Source organism: Chelonia mydas, chromosome 3 (assembly GCF_015237465.2).
Source record: "Chelonia mydas isolate rCheMyd1 chromosome 3, rCheMyd1.pri.v2, whole genome shotgun sequence".
Classification (NCBI taxonomy): Eukaryota; Metazoa; Chordata; order Testudines; family Cheloniidae; genus Chelonia; species Chelonia mydas.
Genome location: NC_057851.1, coordinates 104,964,572 through 104,985,924, shown reverse-complemented (window position 1 = coordinate 104,985,924; position 21,353 = coordinate 104,964,572). Strand labels below are relative to the sequence as shown.

At 38.7% G+C, this 21,353-nt stretch overlaps 1 protein-coding gene across 3 annotated transcripts in view; it reads left to right on the top strand.

Annotated features, from left to right (window-relative positions):
* The first annotated feature begins 8,054 nt into the window (after window positions 1-8,054).
* HIVEP2 (HIVEP zinc finger 2) overlaps window positions 8,055-21,353 on the top strand; it is a 154,944-nt gene continuing 141,645 nt past the window's right edge. Inside the window, exon 1 of one of the 3 annotated variants that reach the window (XM_027818635.3) lies at window positions 8,055-8,795. The gene's annotated coding sequence lies outside the window, so the exon portion shown is untranslated. Of the gene's footprint in view, window positions 8,796-8,903; window positions 9,136-9,294; window positions 9,433-21,353 lie in introns of those variants that run through there. The other 2 variants (XM_043543064.1, XM_027818636.3) reach the window with 2 other exon arrangements.

The following is a 21,353-nucleotide window of genomic DNA, read 5'->3' as shown; positions in this document are numbered from 1 at the left end:
TAAAGTGCCACAAGTCCTCCTTTTCTTTTTGCGGATACAGACTAACACGTCTGCTACTCTGAAACCTACACAATTACAGGGTTTTTTTTTAAAAAATGCCAGATTTATTTTAATGTTTCTGTTTCAAAAGAAGGGAATGTAAAATATATTTTGCAACTGTATCTCTTGTTATACTCTCAGAATAAAAAAATAATTGGAAGAAAGCTGAATTTTTCATCAAAAGCTTCTGCTGAAAAATGTAGCAGAATAGAAAATTTTGAAAAAGCTAAAATGTTTTCACAAATGCTTATATTTTTGAAAAAAAGCTATTTTTGAATTGAAATATATTTTAACAAATTTCCCCCATTTTAATACTGGTGTCTTTATTCCTCAATTATGGTGAAAGACTGTCATATATTAAAGGACGATTAACATATGAAGACTTATTTGCTGCAGAGAGCTGGTGAAAACTTCTTATATTTTCAAAATGTAGATGTAGAACTTTTATGAAAAAATTTGCTCCTTTTTTAACTAACCGATGTGTGACCATCTCTTAAAGACTTAGTCCTGATAACCAAGAATTTCAGTGAATCAGGATTTATATGCTCAAGGTTTGCCACCACATATATGAACTGGATTTGGATCGATGACTTAGAAGTGAAAGGTTCCCATAACAAATATCTTGAATCATCGGGTCCTCCAAATGGAACTAAAATCTGCTATTTAGTTATATATTTAAATCTACTGATGGTACAAGGACCTTAAAATCCTACTGTACTTTATATAAGTAAAAGGTCAAATAAGTACAAGCTGCTAAAAGGATAATAAACCATCATTAAATATGTGCCAAGTTTTTTTTTCAAGATGTCATTATAATGTTTCAGTAATAGTCCAGAATGAAAAAAAGGAGTACTTGTGGCACCTTAGAGACTAACAAATTTCCACAAGTACTCCTTTTCTTTTTGCAGATATAGACTAACACGGCTGCTACTCTGAGTCCAGAATGACACATTCTGCAGAGTAACCTGATAACATAAGATGCAGGTAACCACAGGAAACTTTCTAGGTGCCTTTAACAGATTATGACAGCACTTGAGGGGAGTTTCCTCTGTTCTTGCCCAATCAAATGAGTAACTGAAGAAAGTACACAAAGGGAACTACTATCTGACAATGAAGCAAGAGAGGGTGTTCCCTAATTTGTTAGGACACATAGCCAGCAAATACCTTCAAGGTCGGTACACCGGCACATCCAGTTGATGTGGAAATCATAGTGGAATTTTAGTATTTGAGTTTTTTGCAGTTACAGAATTCATTTTTGAGACTTAGCACACTTGCAGCTGCAGCAGCAGCAGCAATGTTAGAAGGTACAACTTTTATATTGGCTTTCAGAACCAAGAATTTCATTTTATTTCAAGCTACACTATTACTACAACTGCTACAAATGAAGGACTGAGTCAGTCTGTAATACCTTTGTTCATTTGGTAGAGATGCCTATTGTGGGTTTGGTTGAGTTTATTAGCTTTCACAGACTAAGCAGTGAGAAGTCCTGGTCAGTGCTTGGATGGGCTACCTTCAAAGAAAGCCCTCTTCTGCTGTAGCAAGTAGCATAGGTCATTCAGTAGGTGGCACACTTCCCTCTGAGACAGTACTGAACCAATGCACCAGCATAGTATTATAGGGCATTGTGCTGTGGGAAATATCATGAAATGTAAAACCAAGGTCCGAACCACATGTGCTCGTTAAGAGTCCCATGTCATGTTTCAGAAGAGTAATAGTGTTAGCCTCAGTAATATGGTGAAAATTCAGCTGATTTGTTTGGGCAATTTTAATTTTTCCTCTCTAAATGCCCCCTGCCATTTCAAGTGGGTATGGTATTCATCTTCACCTATCCTCAAATTGTCAGGCAGTATTACTGTGTGCAGTGTTCCACCCCAAAATAAGTGAAATTCTCTCTCTAGATAAAAAGACCTCTGGGATTCTTTGGAATGAAGATATTCTAAAAATTGAAATTGGCTGTTTGAGAAGGCTACTAATGAGAGGATATCAGGTACTAATGAGAATGTAAGTAGTTAAGCTTTAAAAAATAAATCCATTTAATTGTTAAGGTTATATAACTCAGATGTTGTTAAATCATGCCATGCTTTTGGCAAGCTCTTACTTCATCTGTGCTAAGAAAAACTGAAAAAAATGATTGAATACGATTTGCAAAATAAATTTGAGAACTGTTTCATTTGAAAAGAAAAAGAGAGAGAGAAGTGACCTGTGCCTGTTAGCATAGTGTGGATGTTGACAGGGGAAATTTTTTTAATGCCCGTGTCATAAATATAAAGGGAAGGGTAAACACCTTTAAATCCCTGCTGGCCAGAGGAAAAACCCTTTCACCTGTGAAGGGTTAAGAAGCTAAGATAACCTCGCTGGCACCTGACCAAAATGACCAATGAGGAGACAAGATACTTTCAAAGCCGGAGAGAGGGGAAACAAAGGGTTCTCTCTATCTGTGTGTTGCTTTTGCCGGGACGAGAGTGGGAATGCAGGTCAGAACTCCTGTAAAGAGTTAATAAGCAATCTAATTAGATATGCGTTAGATTCTGTTTTGTTTAAATGGCTGATAAAATAAGTTGTGCTGAATGGAATGTATGTTCCTGTTTTTGTGTCTTTTTGTAACTTAAGGTTTTGCCTAGAGGGATTCTCTATGTTTTGAATCGGATTACCCTGTAAGGTATTTACCATCCTGATTTTACAGAGGTGACTCTTTTACTTTTTCTTTAATTAAAATTCTTCTTTTAAGAACCTGATTGCTTTTTCATTGTTCTTAAGATCCAAGGGTTTGGGTCTGTGTTCACCTTTGCAAATTGGTGAGGATTTTTATCAAGCCTTCCCCAGGAAAGGGGGTGTAGGGCTTGGGGGCATTTTGGGGGGGAAAGAAGTTTCCAAGCAGGCTCCTTCCCTGTTATATTTGTTAAACGCTTGGTGGTGGCAGCAATAAAGTCCAAGGGAAAAAGGTAAAATAGTTTGTACCTTGGGGAAGTTTTAACCTAAGCTGGTAAAAATAAGCTTAGGGGGTTTTTCATGCAGGTCCCCACATCTGTACCCTAGAGTTCAGAGTGGGGAAGGAACCTTGACAGCCCGAAAGTAAGGATTTAAAAAAAAAACTAATCTGATTCTGATATTAAAACGCAAGATCAAAGACAAGATGAGGGTGGCACTCAAGGGATTAATTTATTTTAAATTAGAAGTGCTCTTAATGGCTTGGCAGAATAAACAATGCTGCCTGCACATTCTCCTATCCAGCTTGCTAATTAGCTAAGAAAAAATGTGAAGAGTAAAAGTTACATTATTCAAAATTTTTCCAATATTCGTGGGCCTTAAAAAGTCCTGAAAGGACCAATATCTATAATTACAGTTTTCAAAAATCTCTGCCCCTCTCTCATTTTTTTCCTAATCACCATGTCAAATGGTGATGTGTTACTATCAACTTACAGATATTCATACATAACAAGTTAGTTCTGCCCCTGGATATGTTTTTAAGTAAAGATATAGATTTTGCAAAAGGAAATCATATTTTTGAATAAACAGCTCAGAGAAACATTTTCCTCCAGGAAGTGGTTCCATTAATTCTTTACCATAAGAAGAGCACATCCCTTGGGCGCATGGATCAGCATTCACATTGCACTCCCAGTCAGTCCCCCACCCAGGCCGGGGACGCTAATGATCCAACCAGCAGCCCAAATTTGGTGATGAATTCTGGTCACGTGCCATCTGAGGCACGTTGCACATACGCTAAGAAGCACTTCCCTTCTATTAAGCCCTCTTCCACTATTATTTACACACAGTGGGAAGCTAAATACCTTCACTTTCGTCCTCTTCCACACTGTTTGAGGGTGAGCTCCAAGTAATGTCTTGCATAAAGATCTTCTTCATTGTGACTTCATCCTCTTATGTGGAAAAGTCATGGCAAAACTTCCATATGAGGAAAAATTAGTACTATTTAGATTAGCGAGTGCATAGGTAAGAAAGGATATAATAGAGTTGCTTAAAATAATGAATGGGCTAGAGAAGGTAAATTGGGAGCATCTGTTTACCTTCTCTTAATACAAGAACAAAATGGCATTCAATCAAAATGAAAAGCAACACATCTAAAACTGATAAAGGGAAACATTTTTTAACATCATGAATAATTGACTAGTGGAACTCATTGCCAATAGATATAACTATACAGAAGAGTTTATAAGCATTCATAAAAAGATTATATGTTTATATGAATAAAAATACCCCCAGTCACCTGAGCAAGCAATGCTGCGCGGAGAGACCCTGCTGCTACCTATGGCAGGTGGGAGACAAATATAAACAATTACTTTCCTTCTGGCAGCTCCCTCCCTCTGCCCTTCCCAGGATTCTAGTGCCCTCTCCTCCCTGTTTCTGTCCTCAGAGCAGCTACTGACTGATTCTGCTCCTTCCTTTCTCCCCACTTCCAACTGCAGCTCCCTTCCCTTTGTCCCCATCTTCAGCAGAACCCATGATGAGTGCCTGATTGCAGCCCAGGTCACTGCCTGGTCTAAGACTAAACTAAGCACAGTAAACTGAGTGCAGACCAGTGCCCTGAGCCTAAGATCCAGCTCAATGCCTCTCTCCTCAAGGAGAAAAAGAAAAGGCTATAGCAGCCCCTTCTCTTATAGAGACAGGAACTATATACTATCCCTCCCCCTCTCCACCCACAGCATCGGAAAGACATTCCCAGTTGTGTGAGTAGGTGCCTTTATAGGCCTGAGGGACAGTGTGTGAACAGATATGTGGGTGTGGGGGGAAGTGAGTGTGAGTGGATTGTGTGGGTTTGAGGGAACCCTGAGTGGGAAAACAGAAAAAGGAGGAGGATAAGATACACCAAAATATAGTCAACTGAAGGGGAAAAAAGGAGTGAAGGAAGAGAGAAGGAAGTATAAACACAAACAATACATAATACATTAAAATAATAATATAAAGCTATTTCTATTAATATTGGTTTATTGATTTGGATTCCTATTAACAAAAGGTTTCATATCCCATTAGTTTCCTGAACCATCTAGTCCCCAAGAAAAAACACAGTTCGTTGAGGACTAATAATAAAACTACCAATAATTTGCACCTCTTCCTTTTGAGGCCATCAGATAAGTTGATACATCTGGATTTGTTTAGCCACACAGTAACTATGTTGAAGCAGGTAAATATCATCAGCTCCTTTCTACAAATGGAGTAATTGTACTAATACTGTTATTTCTCTAATAGGAGCTTGATGACAAAGTAGTCTGGTCTTCAAGTGCACAGGGTAAGACCACAGAGGTCAGGTAATTTTTCTCAATGAAAGAATGTATTTCTTTAAATGTGTTAGCTATTTTTAAAAGTTATTTTACATTTCAACTCAATTGTACTAGAGTAAGAAAAATATGTCATTTTCTATTGTCTGGTTATGGGAGCGGCAGCAGTTTTCAAAGCTAATAAATGATGTAAGCTCCAAGAGCAGAGCAGATTTTAATATAAATTGCAATGTTTAATAAATTGTGTACAATGCTGCTGATTAATAATAGTAATTCTATTTTCACTGTAGCAACAGCTATGATGTACTCGGTGCTTTCCACACAGACAAGAACGAATGATCCTAGTGAGACTGTGAATTTTAAATAATTTAAAATTGCAAATCTGACCCTTTGGAATTCTTTTACTTCTTGACTCAACTTCTTTGTTTAAAAACCAAATGGTAAAAATGTAAAGGTAATGTTGTCACAGAGCCCGGAAAGGAGAGAGAGTGGGTGACTCAGATGCCCCTACTGCTTCTGCATGAAACTGCTAGTTGCAGTTTATGAAAGAATCTGCTCTGGCATCTCAGGCCACGAGACTACGGGGACTACTGTGGCATAGCTAAAGTGCCATAGCTGTACTGGCATAACCCTGTAATGTAGGTGTAGCCTACATGACGGAAGAGGTTTTTCTGTCAGTGTAGGAACATCACCTCCCCCAGAGATGGTAGCTAGGTCAACAGAAGCATACTTTGGTCAACCTCACTGTGCCTGCACCGTGGTTAGGTTGGCATAGCTACTGTGCTCAAGGGTGTGGATTTTTCACACCCCTGAGTGCTATAGCTATGTCAATTTAATTTTAAACGTAGATTAGGCCAGGTAGCTGCAGTACCAACCCAAGACAGTGTTTCCACCTGCCCTCCCCTGGTGTTGGCTCTGTCAAGATGCATGCAGTCAAACTCCCTCCTAATATGGTGTGCGAAGAGGGAGTGAGGAATGGAGCAAGCATGCACAGACCTCTCTCTGCTACCCTCCCAAATTGGGGTCCCTGCAAATATAGGCTATGCAGCTTGTCAAAAACAGCTTTGGATCCAGAACTGAAAGAGACCTTCATGACATTGGCTTAAAAATCATGAGACTTTAAACATAATAAACTGTGGGTTCTTTTTATTTGCCTTCTGGTATTTAAGTCTTCAGGATTCACTTTTCTTTGCAATTAAAAAGGCTAGAAACGTTTTTAAATGAAAGCTGAGATTCTCATTTAATCATATGACTCCAGTAGCTGGGGATTTAAGAAAATCACTAAATGTTGCAAGATTTGTGATAACATTGCAAGTTGGCAACACTGAAAAAATGTCAATTTTGCATGGACCTGAATTTTCATTATTGGTTTACAAAACCTAATATGAATAAAAAGTTTTCAGTATGAAAATTAGAATAAATAATACTTAAAAAAATAAACATTCTGCTCAAGCACCGTGAAGCCAAACAATTAAGATGATTGTGCTAGTACCTAGAAACAAAAGTGAAACTAGCCAGCTTAGTTTTACTCTGAGCAAAAAGGTAAAATCAAGAGCACAAATGGTGAGAAATAACTGATTTGTAATATCCATACTGGTTTAATTATCAAAGATATTATTACTACACAGGTAGAGAATTTTATTTAAATATATGGCTTTATTTTGATATTATTTCTCGATATTTAATTACTGGTTTGGAACACTGAAGATTTGTTTTATTTTATGAAGTAGTAACAAAAATAGTGGAATGAACATAAAGTTAAATCACTTTGTTTCCTTCTTGCTTTACATAGTACTTCCACAGAATATTTTCCCCTGAGTTATGTGCTTATTGGAGACAAACTGTATTAAGAAAAAGGTGGGCACAGATATTCTAGCATAGAATGAATTGGCACCACCCTCTTATTCCTGCCCTTCATATCCCCCTTTACTCCCTAGAACATGAGAGCAATAGCAGCTGATATAAAACGTTCTGAATCCTCACTGGCTGGCATGGTCACCACTTAAGCTAACAGCAAACCACAGAGACCATATTGGGCACAAGTGGAGCACTTGTCCTGTCTCAGCCTTTTCACTGTCTGCTGCAGCCTGCAGGCCTCTGAACTCAGAGCAACAGCCTTGAAAAGAAATATTGCTAACAAGTTCACATGTATGACATCCAGTATTCTTTAAGTTGAATGTCACCTGCCATCTCTAACATTGAAAGCAGGGAGCCCTGCACCTGACAATGTTTTGTATTATTTTGTATACATATATTAAACAAGTTACTTCATTTTTAAAATTGTTTTCTAGTGCCTCTTTGGATAAAAAGATATGAAAATAAAATATTTTAAAACAAGTAAACAAAATAAGCCCAGAAAATGTTTAAAGCTGAAGATTTTCTTTTGGAAATACACGCTGAGTTTAGAAATAGACACTGAATTTGCAATCAGAGAAGTCTGGAAAAAGCCAGTACTGCTTTGAGCAATTTGTTTTGTTTTTATATTTCCAAAATCCCATTTAGAGAGTAATAGAATAATTGCTGAGACTCCTATAAACCTTCCCTTGGGGAGTAGGGGGCAAAGCAGTACATGATTTAGGAGACGTATTGCATGACACATTAGACAAGCTACTTGGACTGGGGATGGGAACCGCAAGAAAACAGGTTCAAATGCTCAAGAAATGCAGCCAGCATCAGGAACTCTGGTATTATTTTGTTCTTCCTGACAGATAACATGATCTTGACCAGGCGAGGGAGAGGGGGTGGAAGGGGTGGAAAATAAAAAGGGCGGGGGGAGGAGGATCCCACATCCTTAAAGGAAATTCTCAAGCTGGGAAGACGCACAACTTTTGCATGGCAAGTTGAGACTGGCTCTCCTGGGAGTTCCCTTTTCAAAGGAGGGGGAGGGGAAGCAGAGATCTCCTCTGGCTGGGGGAGGCAGCTGCTTTGCACTCGGAAGCCCTGCCTCCTCCCTCCCCCTCTCTTTCTGTCTGCACAGTGCACCTCTCTCTCTCTCTCACACAGACACACACGCACAGAGAGCCCATCATTCTCTGGAACTGGATCTTCTGGTTCAGCTTCCCTCCCTCTCGCGCTCCCTCCCTGGGACGCGCTGGGGGATCCGATGACATCACTGGCTGAGCTCTCCCCTCTCTCTCCTTGTAACTTCTGTTCTGGGAAGTGGTGCCAGGAATAACCCAGTCTGTCTGCAGCTCCGAGAGGCTCCCTCCTCCGGAAAAAAAACTGCGGCTTCTCCGGCCTCTCTCTCGCCCCGATTTTATTCTTATTTTAAATCAAGCTCCACCATTTAAAGCGAGCGAGAGAGAGAGGAAGCCCGAGAGCAATGGTCTATCCTACTACAAGTCAATGAACCAGACGCCCCTTGGCTGCCGGGATATCTCGATCTGTCTCTATATAAAGCAATGCCGCGGGGCACCTCGCTCCAGGCACCACCTTAGCAAAGGAGCAACAAGAGCCCCCCAGCGGAACCAACAACAACAAGGGCACCAGGAGGGGTTTCCTCCTTCCGGCTCGGTGACTTTCCAGGTGAGCAGCAGCTGCTGCTGCAAGGACCCCTCCCCCTCTCCAGCCCCTGTCACTGGCACCAGCTGACGGCCGCTTTCAACTGGTGCTGGGGGGGGGGGGGAGGAGGCACTCGTAGAATGGTGATTTATTTATTTAGTTAGACTGTAGCAGGAAAAGTCCTTGACAAGTTGGGTGTTTTGAGGCGGAGGCTTGCAAGGGTCTCTGGAGCAACTTGCAAGTGCGCGGTGTCACCGGGGGCTGTCTGGCTGCAGCGGGGGGGGGGGGGGGTCCATGGAGGACTTGTGAAGAATGGGAGGGGGGTACTGAGAGAAACCAGTGGGGCTGTAAACCCACCCGAGCGGTAAGTCGCCTCTCCAGGGGTGCTGAGCGTGTTGCGATCATCGGCCCGTTTTCCCTCGGATGCTGGGAACCGTTCCCCTCTTCTTGCACCGGGGTTGGGGGGGACGGGGACGTCTTTGTTAGTGGCCCGCTGTTAGGAAATGTGGGGAATACCCAGCATGTAAGTGTATGCAGATTAGGAGCAGGCTGCCTTGCGTAATCTCCTCCTGTGGCGAGGAATGAGCATGGTTTCTAAGGAGAGACACTCGCAGGAGGGGACACGGCTGCTCGGCTCTCACGCTGGGCTCCCTATGGCAAGGTGGGAGGGGTACGCAGACGCTCGGTGGAGGGGCAGGGGGTTGCATGGAAGAGGGGGGTTGCGGTTGGAATGATCCCAGGGGCTGGGCGGGGGGAGAAGCGGGGGGGGGAGGAGAGGGTAGCTTGACGGACGCTTCAGCTGGCTGTCGCGCCTGACTTGTCCTTGTGCGTATATGGGGGGGGGGGGGCGACGCGCGTGTGCGAGCCGGGCTGGAGGTGGCGGGGGCTGGATGCGTGTGCGGGGCAGTGCTGCGCGCTGCGCCTTGATGCCTGTTCCCTGAAGTGGGTGGAACGTTGGCCCGTTCCGGGAATGTTCCATGACGTGTAAAAGCCACAGGAAGGGGGTTAACGAGGGGCTCTGCCTGCTGCTGCCATCAAGGCAGATGTGCTCGCTCTCCTTTTGCACATTCTAAGCAGACCATTGTTCCCTTGGGGGAGGGAGGCTGGAAGTCAGAGGGAGGCTGGAAGTCAGCTTCCAAGGGCGGGGGTGGGGGAGCGGCGGCTGTCGCTGCAGAAATGAATTTATTATATAACCAGAGTCTACGGTCTGGCTGCATCTGATTATGTAACAGGCACATCCATGTTTGTTATATGTGAGACCCTACCTTGAAACATCTACGCTGCAATGTATGTGTATGGGGGGAGTCATAAAGTGCAACCAGATATTGTCCTTCTGGGAGCTGTGTGCTGTGAAGCAGGAAGGAAGGAAGGGATATTCTTCAAGTTGCTTCTCACAGTTTTCCTTGGAATATATTATCTCTGTAATTATGGGAAAATAATATTTGGAGGGGAAATCCCAGGTTTAGTTTGGCTAGTATTACTTCACATTTCAGTCTGGAGTTCTTTACATTTTCAAAGTGCTTCACAAACATTCACCATTTGCTGCTTACAACACCCCTGAGAAATAGGTACAGTAGATGTTGTTATCCCCATTTTACAAATGAGAACCTGAAGCAGAGAGGAAGGAGATGCTATTTCTGTTCTGTTTAATATACTTAAGATCTGTAATTCTGCAGAATATGTAGAATAATCATTTTAGTGCAACTGATATAATAAAAAGCCTCATCTAGCAAGGCCTAAGCCTATCTTCATGGGTTTGTTTCCATTATTTCTATTACAATGGAAATGTGAATTGTTCAGTTTTCTTATGGTTCCCATGTGCTACTGGAATCTAACTCAGTTTTGCCCTCACATAAATGATGATGCTGGTTTTTTTTTTTTTTTTTTAAAGGTCTGACTCTAATCTGCCATAAGAACTCAATATTTTTCTAATTTACTGACAGGAATATTCAGAGTAGTATTATTTTATTTCTATTATATCAAGAAAAATTGTACTAATCAAGAAGGCTAAAGACTTGAAATGTTAATTACATCCTTACAGTAAGAAGTTTTAATTAAAAATTTAAATGAAACTCTTGAAAAATGCCATTCAGCTCCATTTCTTTCAAAAAATTTTTTTCTTTTCTTCTTTTGAGATGGAACAAGTTTAAGTATTAGAATTTGGATAACTACATACCTTACTAGTGGTAGTAAAAATTATGTGCACAGAGAGTCAAGGATACTAATTGTTTTTTACTACCTTGATCTTATAATGAATCTGTGTTGTGGTTTATGATGGAGGGAGTAAATAAATTGGCCTGCAAAGGAGAAAACAAATAATTAGTAGCTAGGTGCATTATTGTATTAAGCTCTTTAGGCAGACACCATCATTTACATCAGCATCTAGCAGGAGGAGACTTTGATCCAGTTTTTGGTTCTGGTGCTACTGTAGGGTAAAGTAAATAATAATTATTATTAAATTGAAAGAACAAGTGGTCTACCAAAGAACAAAAGCAGAGAGTGGGCCCAAATCTTAAACTGTTTATTCAGGCTAAACTCCCATTGACTTTAACAGGAATCTAATCTTCAGATTAATGTAAGGATGTGGTAGAGAGTCGTATGTATTTTGATAATGAAAATGACATATAAACGTGTTAGCTTTAATACAACTAAGGTGCCAGAGGCTTCACCTACTAGGTTTGCAGTATACAAACATACATCATCACTTCCAAATTATCTTACAGGGTCTTTTACAATTATATTTTAAAATTCTATTCATCTTTGAAGTTAGGAAGTCACTTCTGAAACTTTGGGAATTGGAAGATCTGATATCTTCCACTTGGTTTCTGTTGTTTTGCCTAATTTTTTTTAAAAAACCTGTTAACGGTGAAAATGCAGATTACTTATCGCACAGAGCTGATTTTTGCACTTAGGTTTTTATTTTTATTCCTGTAAACGAACTCTAGGTTGGTTTGGTTTTCACCTTTGTAAATGATATTGATGTGCTACACAATCAACGTATCATTAATTTTGACATAGTTGATAAAATCTTCCCAAGTATTTAACATCATGCAATATACATTTTTATAGCATTTAGTGACGATTATCAAAAGTGACAGGAATAAGTTCTGGCTACAGTGACATGTTTCAATTCCATTGGTATTATGAGGTGAAATGAGAACAGAATTTGGGCAGAAGTAGAAGACATTTAGTCACATATTAACACAACTAAATCCTATTATGTGGCAATAGTGCAAAACTGGTCTTCACAAAGACTGATTTTTAGATTCTCAAGTGACTAGATTTCCTCCTATGTGAGATCTGTTTACAAACCTTCTTGTTACTATGAAGACAAAACAGAGAACCATATGCATTCATGTGGTTCTTGCTGAATAATGGTAGGTACATATGTCTGAGTATTTGGCACTAAATTTGTGTTTAGATTACTTGGTGGCACATTCTTTTTTAGCTTTTGGTTTACTGGTTCTAGCTGAACATATTTATTTTAATAACTCTGTGATGTCACTGTTAATATTTATAGGCTGTACCTACTGATGTTAAGAAAAGAAAGTTTATGGTATAGTCAAGTTTTCATTTTACCAGGGTTGGTTGGTTGGTTATTTATTTATTTATTTTATTAGCAGGAGTCATTGCAAATTGGCTTTAAGCAAAAGTGAAAGTGACAAGTACCATTTTGATGTTTTCTTCCTGACTCATTAACAAGGATAGTTCTTGATATTAATTTAGAATCTAACCATTTTGGGAATGGGAGCTGGAATATGGAATCTCTGTCTAGCAGAAGCGGTTGCTAAATACTGTAATACTTCATACTGTAATTTTCATTCTTAGGGGAAAATGCCTACTGTTAAACAGTATTACTGTAGGTGGCAAATTGATAAGATCAGCTATGTGAGATGTAAAGTATTGTAAAATAAGGCAGGTCATCAAACTTTCAGACTTCAGTATGCAGGATGGTAGGGTGTTATAACAAACTGTGGTTCTGTATATCGATGGCTGTCAATCCAGCCCTGGGAGTGGAGGGGTATGGCTGACACTTCTGCCATATGATTCTTGTTTGAATTTGCACATGAATTTCAGTTCAAGATAAAACAGTCAGGCCTGCATGCTAACCTTTTGCAGTTGGATTGAGTTATGACTTAAATCAGATACATCTTCATGGTAGTGTCCTTGTCAGGGTACAGAGGAAAGAATGTTCTATTCAGTCTAATTCACCTCTTCTTTCCAGAAGAAGTGAACGTGAAAGTGCCATTTTAAAGGTCCATTCTCCTCACAAGGGACATGCATAACTGTTATTAAATTTGATGGGTTATAGTCTTTTACAAAAGTTAAGTACTCACTCTTTGGAGAATTGAAGGGAAGTGTTGTATGCAGTCTCTGCATACCTTTTCTACTCGATTAAGATAGGACAAGTTGTGAGGAGATTTTGCCATTAAAATAATTGATTCTAGCAAGCTTTTAATTTAAAGAGACACAGGCAACTTAATTTTTAACTGATTTTTAAAAATCCTGTTTTTGATAGGACATCCTTTAAATAGTGTGTTCTGAATTTAAAAAAAAATCACAAATAGTTATTTTAATGATTGTTTTGCTCGCTTGTTTAAGTTTATAAGAGTCTTTTCAGCAAGGAGGAACTGACTATCTGGTACTACAGGGGAAATGGTAAACTGTCTAAAGACACAAACTAAACAACATTTTACACTGTCTTTCAGTTATATTGATTTGGGTGTTACTTTTCATTATGAAAATTACGAATTTACAAATTATCATAGGATAATTTCAGACTAGCAATGTCTCTCTAAAGGATACAATCAGCAAATAAGAGTCTTGTAGTCTTTCTTTCATTATTGCTGATATTAATATGTTTATTAAGCAATTTTCAGGAATTGTTCTATTTCAACAACATAAAAAAGGAATATTTGATAAGGGCTCCTTTTTTCTTTCTTTAGTGAATTTAGGGTTCATGTAAAATACTGGATTGACAGCCTAAGAGTAAATATTCCATGCAACTACAAGTATTACAAGTTTTCCCATGCTAATCTGCCAGTGTATCTTAATTCTGACCTGAAAGGACTGTTAGTGGGTTAAAAGCATGTTTGTGTCCAGCCACATCCATTTTTTGGCTTTTCTACTAAGAGGGCACAAGGATGCCACCAGTTAGTGCTAATAGTGTCAACATGCACCCCTGTTCATTTGTGAGAGCACTAATTCTGTTTACATATAGAATTAAACCACTATAATGTCTTTGCAAAATATTCCTCATTCTGTTTTAGACCCCCAAAAACCCTTCCCACAACTATTAAAATGGGTGGGGACATTCTGGCCCGTGTTTCCATGACTCCTAATATGAAATAATCAGAAGAAATAAAAATATTCTAAATAATTATGACTGTCAGGTTAAAATTATGTTAACATTTTTGTTTACCGTGTGATTTAATATTCACCCTCAATTTATATAGCCTAAATATAAGACTGCATGTGGATGCAAGGCCTTACTTTAATTTGCTTCTGATTTGTCTACCTGCAAAAATGGTCAGTTTCTGATCTCATAATACTGCTATAATGAGATTGGAGTCTGGATAACAACTGTTTATGCCCACCACATTGTTTGTGTATCTCTATTTGTTCATGCTGCTTTGGACGTATATTTTTTCCCATGTTTTTCTAGGCACAGAATTGAAGACACAGTTGAAAATATGGCCTTTTACTTTTAGTTGATTTCTAAATTTACCAATGTTGATTTTTCACAAGTTGGCATATGCACATGCATTTTTTCTATACTTTCTCTAAATGGGCCCCACAGGTAATGTCTATACACAAAAAAAATTGTACTTCTTTAACTATATCAGTATAGATAAAGTGGTACAGTGCCTGCAAATATGGATGCAGTTACACTGGTATAAAGGTCCTTATACTGGTACAGTTTATTCTCCTTAATTTACAGGAATAAGCTATAAGGCCATGTCTGCACTAGGTGTGTTGTACCAGTGCAAGACTATCAGCATACTGTACCAACAAAGCTCTCATATTGTGGATGCAGCTATATTGGCAAAGCTACGCTTTGTACCAGTTTAGTAAAACCACTCCTCATGAGTGAAACAAGCTATTTTGATAAAAGCTCAGCTTTGCTGGTCTAGCTGCATCTACAGTAATGACTTCTTCCAGAACATCTATGCCAATAGGAATCACATCTGTTTTCACCCTTCCAAAATAGCTGTGCTGTCCGAAGTCTGTAGTGTAGACCTGGCCTAAGTTACCTTCATGTTACCTTTATCCACACCAATTTAACTGTTGTGTAGATCAGGTTTCAGTGCCAGTTCTCATTTTCCTTAAAATGATACACAAACCATAATTAACTCGGTATGTTTTAATGACTAATTATGTGAATATTTTGGGTGTGTTTTACTACATCTGATTTTTGTTTCTTTATTTAGTAGGAGCTTTATTTAATTAAAATACTTTTGACACCCTCTCCATTCTAATAAGTGAATTTATACTGAATCATAAAATGCCACTTCCCAATATCCAAAAAACATCAGCCCCTCAAAAAGGAATTCTAAAATATTTCGGATCCTGAGCACCATCTGTTTTAAAATACAAGTTTACTAGAGTAGAACCGTGGTAGGTACTGTACCTATATTATATTGGCATTGGCAGAAATATTTCTGGTTTATATGAGCTGCCAAAGGAAAAAAAGGTTGTACATTGTTTTTTTTTTAAAGGTACACTGTAATTACTACTTTGATGTAAGAGGAGCCCATGTTTGAATGTTGCGGGAAAGTGTTTTTTTTTTTAAAAACAAGATTATCATAAATTCTATATAAAGGGTTATACATTTCCTGTATACACAGGAAAGAAGTAGAAAATTTGCATGTATATAGTTTAGTTTAATAGAAATTCTTTTTTTTAAACAAAGAGCTAAAGGGAATTGAAACTGTGATGTCAGCTGACATGTACCAGTAACCCAGTGGTGTTAATTTGAAATAGAAAGGGATTGATCCTGATCAAACAGAAAGCTAAAATTCCTTCAGTCATCCAAAGGAGGATTATCAGGAAACAAATCATTTCTGTTAATTTGTACTAACTCTTTTTGGTTCAGTGCTTCTTTCAGACATATTTTCAGTTAGTCTGAAAATTTTATCAGATACCATACAAGCATGTGTTGGAAATTTTATAATAATGTATTTTCTAGCCATTAAGGCTGCAATAATGTTATGGGCCCAATTTTGCAAGCTTGTCGTTTCAGACCACACAATGAAGTCAGTGAGACTTCCATGTGTGATGGACTTGTAGAACTGGGCACAATACTTTCTCTCAAAGTATGTTTGTTATGAATAAAGAAAATTGTTGGAGATATTTAACAATCTCAAAGAAACTCCCCATGATATGTTGTGGAACATGATACTGCCTACAAAGTAATAATAGAAAATAACATTTTAAATTTGTTAAAATAGGATTTTTAATAGGCCCTTTTTGCATACAGTAATGTTTATTCTTAGCAGAGACTTTCTGTTTAAAAAAAAATTAAAGGGACATGATCAGAATTTCTAGATCTTAAAATAAGCCTTTATTGGCAGTGTGATTTTGCCTGTTTTACCTTCTAAATCTCAATGTTGTCGTTATTTTAAATAAAAATCTACTCCTTTCTGCAGTTCCAGGGTTTTGTTTGGAGTTGTTTTAAAACAAAATACATGTGTGGTGTGTCCCATTGTAAATAAACTGATGCTCAGACATTAACTGCAGCCCTATTGTGGACATGCACACTTGTTTGTATACAATGGGATTATTTACTAAAATAGTGCATTAGGGACTTTAAAAATTGTTAGTTATAAAACTAAATTTTATCACTGCATATCATTTTAATGATGGTATCAAAATAAAACCTACTACTAGGTCATGTGCATTTTATTTTTGATTCAGCTCAAATGCAGCCACAAAACAAATTTGACTTTTTCTTGGATCGAAATGTCATGGCTGTTTAAGAAACATTTAAAATTGAAATATACTTATTTCTGAGATAATAATTGGAAATACCCTTCATTGACAGCAAGATGTGATAAGATGTAGTTATAGAGAAAAGCCAATATGCAGTAGAACATATCTTGGTGACAGATATTATCTGTGTTTATAATATAGCGCAAAGCTTTTTTTAGTTCAGGTCTGCTTGGAAAAGTGACTGATAATAACGTATTGTGGAATTCCATGGTTATTTTCTCTCAATGACTTCCAGTTCAGATTACAAGTAAACATATTTTTCTAAGTAGAAGTGCTATGAACTTATCCTGGGATCTGAGAGTCAACATTTTTTCCCTCACAAGCATGAACAGTAATGAAGGTTCTTCCAATTGAGCTAGGTCCTCAGTGACACCTGTGCAGCCCCTGCTCCTTGCCTTCAACTAGTATGATCAGTTGTCTCTGACCCTGGAATTGGAACTGAGTAAACAATTCTGTTTAATGTTGCATAAAAAAGAGTAGAATCCACCTCCGTTTCTTTTAGAACTCCAGAGATGTGCAGCAAGGAGGAGTAAATAGTAGTATAAAAATAAAGTTTTGGTGACTAAAATAGGCTGACAGGACTGAATAAATAAAGGGAACAGATCTATTGAATAAGATGGTGCCAGTTTTACACAGTCACTTTTCAGAGCGGAACCACAACCATAATGCATTTTATGTGCGAAAGTAATTTCTATTTCAGATCTATTTTGTGTGAAAATAATTTCTAGCATCTTAGTGCAGTGGATTATTTTGAGATAGTGCGATACTTGTATGTCACCACTATTTATGTGTGAAAACAACCTCAACAGTAAGATAATCACCCTCACTTTCTGACAAAAGGATGTCATCAATTACATTGTAAGATCAAAGGCATTTGTTTTTTGTGCTTGGGAGAGACAAAAATGGTTCTTTAAAAAGAAAAATGCTTATCTTTGAATGGACAGTGATAGATTCATAGGTCAAATCCTGTCCCTCTTGAAGTCAATGGTAGTTTCGCCATTGACTTCAATAGAGCCAGGATTTCAGTATAAATGTTAAGATCGGAAGCCACCATTATAGTAATCTAGTTTGACCTGTGTAACAGAGGCCATAAACATGGAATAGACTCATTTAAACTACATGTGACTTTCGAAGAATGACTTTTTCTTTTACCTGCCAGAGCATTTGGATGTAGACTTTCTCACAGTACTTTGAAAAAGAATGGCACACAAAACATGCAATGTGTTCATTTTGTGTCTAATTCTACAGTCCTGATACAGGGAAAAACTCCTAGTTAAGTCAATGGAAATTTTACCTACTGTAGGACTGGGCCCCTTCAGATGCAGTTTGTATTGCTTAAAATATAAGTGGTGGACAAGTTATGTTCATTTGACTTCACGATCTGCAGCTGATTCCTGACAGTGACTGATAAACATGTTACTAATACATCTGAAGTGATTTGTGATTAACATTAGGATTTTAGTGCGCAATAAAATACCTGACTAGGAAATCACGGCCTGATATTAACAAAGAAAAAACAAAGATCCTGATTTTTTAAAGATAATGTGTTGCCAAATACTGTGTTGCTACCTCCACAGTGAGTTACTTGCAGTGGGGAGGAAGATGAGCTGGAGAGAGGAGAATGAGATCTGTATACGTGGCTGAAGAAGATCACCACCACCAAGTCACCAGTACCATCCAATATGTATTTTGCTACTATTAATATACATCCAAACATTTTTATGCAGATACCAGATTTTTGTTCAGTTACCAATAATGAAAATCTATATATTGTACTTTGACCTAGTTTATCATAGCAAATTGTTTTCATTTTGCTTTTCTTATGAAAACTTCAGAATCGGCAATTCCCCGGTGAAAACTACTGCATAGTTAGCCCCATTTGTTAGTGCTGGCTCCAGCAAGCTATGTTGTTGGCAAGGAACGTGGTCACAAGTCAGTGCTGACATGTGCTGGTGGAGTTGTACAGGGAAGCTCCACAGTGCATCTCCTTTTGTTTTGCTTGGTGGCAGATAGTCTTTCTTCTCTAGTTACTGATTTGATTTTTGCCTTACATCACGAGTGATTTGAAAGTTCTTACCGCCTTATGGTTTTCTGGTGGCCTTTGTGAAATGAGTTGGTATCTTAGGGCTTGTCTATACACACAGCGCTGAAACAGCGCAGCTGAAGTGCTTAGTGAAGACACTACAGCAGCAGTCTCCAACCTTTTTGCACCCAAGATCACTTTTTGAATTTAAGGGCAACCCAGGATCTTCCCTGCCCCTTCTCCAAAGCCCCGCCTCCCTCACTCCATTCACCCCCCTCCACCCCCCGCCACTCGCTCTTCCCCACCCTCACTCACTATCACCGGGCTGGGGTTGGGATTTGGGAGGGGGTGTGGGCTCGGGGCTGGAGCTGAGGGGTTTGTGAAGGTGGGGGGGGGTTAAATTCAGTGAACCTGCATAGCTACTGCCCTGGATGTCTGTCACTCTGCTCCCTAAACCACACCTCACATTGCAAGGGAGTGGCATGCAGAGGAGTGAGACATCTCCGTGATGCACACTTCTCAATAGCCTGAATGTGGCAGATCTGTAAAGTTTTCTGTGCTCATGGTGTGCCCTTAAGAGAAGGAATATCTAATCTACTTTCTATACCTTATATTCTTAGAAATTAAGAGACAAGATTTGGAGAAAACTGTTACATCCAACCATACATCTTTAAGTGTATGCTGGCTGAGAATGAAGTACAGAGGGGAATATTAGTGCTTGGTGGGTTGTTAGTGAGACTGACAATGGGGCATTATCGCCTGCTAGAAGTTATGTTTATCAACACAAGTTTTCCCTATGCCATAAAATCTCCAATTTATGTATGTTTTTATTTTACCTTTTAAAAAGCCTTGCCTCAACCGAGGCTTTTATATTTTAGCTGAACAGGTCATGAGAGCTGGTCTCAGTCAGTAGCTGAGCTCCAGCAGAAATTACTGCCACCATCTTGGATTAATGTAAGTGATAATAGTGCTGAATTTTTATTGGTTCAATTCTCAGAGCAAGCATTTGGAAGTTTTTCCATTGACTTGTACACCATTTTGGTTTAATTTAGTGTTGTTTGATCATGGTCATCTGTTTGAGACACTTAACGAGCAAGAAAGGCAATAATGGAAAACAATTCTGGTCACTTGAACGCTGTCTCAGTCAAGTGGCTTGTCTGGCAAACTAAGAGTGTAATAAATAGAGACAGATTGTTTACAAATGCATATACTATAGTATAGAGGTGCCCCATACTTTCCAGCTTGATTACATCGGAATGCCATGTACTGTCACAGTCGAGATGGAGGGATCATATCACGGTTTAATTTTCAGCCAGAGAATGCATTTCAACTCCACTGCTTGAACAGATTTTTTTCTGTAGAAAATAAATAGAAATTTCAATAGAAAATTTAGGATTTTGTTTTTGTCATTTTGTATGGATCAATATATACACACAAATAGCTAGAATAATTGCATCAAGTCAGTGGTTTCAGGTTACATCTGTGTAACAAGAGCAAAATTTGGCTTATAGTCCTTGTTTTGATCTTATGCCTTTTGATATTCTTTTAAAGACAATTTAAATCATCCGGCTGTTAATGTGTGAACACCAGCCTCTGCATCCACACACACGTGCTCACATGGGGTCATATTCTATTACAATAGAATAAATCTGAAGATCCTTCATTGGCTTTAGCAGTATTACTGTGGGTTTACACTGGTATAATTGAGATCAGAATATGTCCCATGCAGATGTTGCCGGATAAGTGAGAGTTTTGCCATTGACTTCCAGGATTTCGCCGCTTCAGTTTTAGATGAGTCTTACTTTGAGCCATTGAGGTAGTCACGGTAGCAGTTCTCTTCCTCTCATTGCTTCCAATCAGATCATAAAAATGGAGACCCTAGTCAAGCTTGGCTTACTCTTTACTATATTTAATATCACTTGATTAGACCATTGAAAAAATATGAACATGTAGACTTAAAGAAAATATAATGCAGAAGAGAGACTCTTGATTGAAAGTGTCCATACGTTGTTACTAATGATCATGCCATAATGTGGAAAGTCCTCTGGAAATGAAAAGCAAGAAGTATTCCCTGCCCCAAGGTGCCTTCATTATGATTTGGGTATTAAAACCTTTAAAGGATTAGGCACAAAAGTTTGACAGTGGTTTAGAAGATGAGGGAGACCTACATCTCTTCTCCAGGTCATTTTTGCTCCCACTTTGGTGATATGTTAGCATGGGTCTGACCCTAGCGTGTCTCAAGTGCCATCATTTCTGAGGTGCATCAGATGAGTAATTTTTTGTAAACTATTGATGTTTTTCATCATGAAGACAAATAAGAAAATAATGCTTTCAGTAAAGTTGTACGGTCATACATATTGTTGTGTTGTAAAAGCAAGGATGGAATCTTATATATCCATCCTTCCATACAAATTGCCACAACCAGTGATTAAGCCTAATCAAAACCCAGCAACACTGAACTAAGTCAACCTGCAGCTAAACCTTCCATCTTTACTTCTCCATTTTAACTCTAGTACTTACTAGAAGAACTTTTAATACTCAGGGTGACTGTGTAGAGAAGGTAAGGG